Raw genomic sequence first — 2,236 nt, forward strand, 5'->3', positions numbered from 1 at the left:
GTACATACAGTATATATATTGTTACATACCTTGATTTCCCTTTAATTGTATTTCATTTGTTTTTTTTTTTTAGATTTTTCCTCTAGGGTGGAAATACTTAACCGCAAGTACTAATGTTCCTAAGCAGTGTATCTTGTATATTTGTTTTAGAAATTTTCTAGTAAGTAAAGGGCACATAAGAGTTGTCGTCAAAGTCGTTGGAGTCGTTATCATTGAAGTCGTTGAATTTGTTAAAGTCGTTGTCGTCGCTGTTGTTGAAGTTGTTAAAGTCATTGTCGTCGACGTTGTTGAAGTTGTTAAAGTCATTGTCGTCGCAGTTGTTGAAGTTGTTAAAGTCATTGTCGTCGCAGTTGTTGAAGTTGTTAAAGCCATTGTCGTTTAATATAAGAATCTTATTGAAGTATCTTTCGTATCTAGGCTAAGGAAGTTATGTGCATAGACGTTAAAATTGTTAAGTACGTAATCATTAGTATAATTTATAATTGTTAGTCTCGTGCTGTTGGTGGATAGTTTTACTTTGGCTCTGTTCATCATCATCATCATCATCATCATCATCATCATCATCATCATCATATTATTATTATTATTATTATTATTATTATTATTATTATTATTATTATTATTATTATTATTACTTGCTAAGCTACAACCCTCATGGCGAGAAAAGTGAGGAAAATATCCAAAATTTTATCATTTTCCCTTACTTTTTCATGTTATTTTGTTATTGCTGTCAGTTATTTGACGTTTTATGGCTATTCTTCTGTCGAATAGCTTGATTTAGCTTGATTTTATAGTTTATCCCACATGGTTGCCAATGAAAGTGTAGGTTCAGAGGTCATTTCAAGACGGGATAAGCCTAAATTAGCCGTAGGTTGTTAAATCTTATTTTATTAAGAAGCCGTTTGTGAGGTGCTTAGTAATAGAATGTGTTTAGTCACAGGATTTAGTCAAGCCATTTCTATGAGGGAATTCGACTGCTGTTGATGCTTGGCTTAATAATTAAAGACAGTCTCTAGTCTTAGATTCAGGATTTTTCAATATTAATTTCACTCATGAAAATGAAGTTTCAACATTCACTTTCTCTTACCTGTTTTTATTGAATTCGACTGCTGTTGATGCTTGGCTTAATAATTAAAGACAGTCTCTAGTCTTAGATTCAGGATTTTTCAATATGAATTTCACTCATGAAGCTAAAGATTTTCAACCTTCACTTTTTCTTACCTGTTTTTATTATAAAATCAGGCTTAGCAACGATGATGTATATTTCATTAGTAGCTATATATAAGGTAACTAATATACTCAACAGCAATACCTGCTCTTCATTTATTTATTTCCTTATTTCCTTTCCTCACTGGGCTATTTTTCCCTGTTGGAGCCCCTGGGCTTATAGCATCTTGCTTTTCCAACTAGGGTTGTAGCTTGGATAGTAATAATAATAATAATAATAATAATAATAATAATAATAATAATAATAATAATAATAATAATAATAATAATAATAATACGGGTTTTATTGGATACCCAATATCACGTCTCCGTGTACATTTAGTCGATGACGATTGATTAATCTATAGTTGTTAAAACTTCTAACAATTAAAAATAATATTTTGTGGAGGTTTACATCTCTATTGAAACTCAGCTAACCAAATAGGTACTGTAAATTATATATATATATATATATATATATATATATATATATATATATATATATATATATATATATATATATATATATATATATATATATATATATATATGTATATATATAATACATACATACATATATATATATATATATATATATATATATATATATATATTATATATATATGTATGTATATATATAATTTATATATTATATATATACGTATGTATATATATAATACACACACACACACACACACATATATATATATATATATATATATATATATATATATATATATATATATATATATAGTTTTTATAACTTTATACAAGCTGTTTCTTCACATCAACACGTTTTGCTTTGCAAGCTGTACGTGCCACTATTTTACGTGAGAAATTATTTTTGATCTCACGTGTCCCTTATGCCTTCCTTTTAACTAGTTAATTGTGTAAACCAGATAAAAAATAAGTATCTTTGCTTGTCTCTTTCCTTTTTTGGTAAAAAAAAAAAAAATGAGATAAACTGAAAATAATCCGAAGTTGCTTGAGCTATTGATGGGATAAAATTCAAACCCTTGAAATACTGAAC

Source organism: Palaemon carinicauda, chromosome 41 (assembly GCF_036898095.1).
Source record: "Palaemon carinicauda isolate YSFRI2023 chromosome 41, ASM3689809v2, whole genome shotgun sequence".
Taxonomy (NCBI): domain Eukaryota; kingdom Metazoa; phylum Arthropoda; class Malacostraca; order Decapoda; family Palaemonidae; genus Palaemon; species Palaemon carinicauda.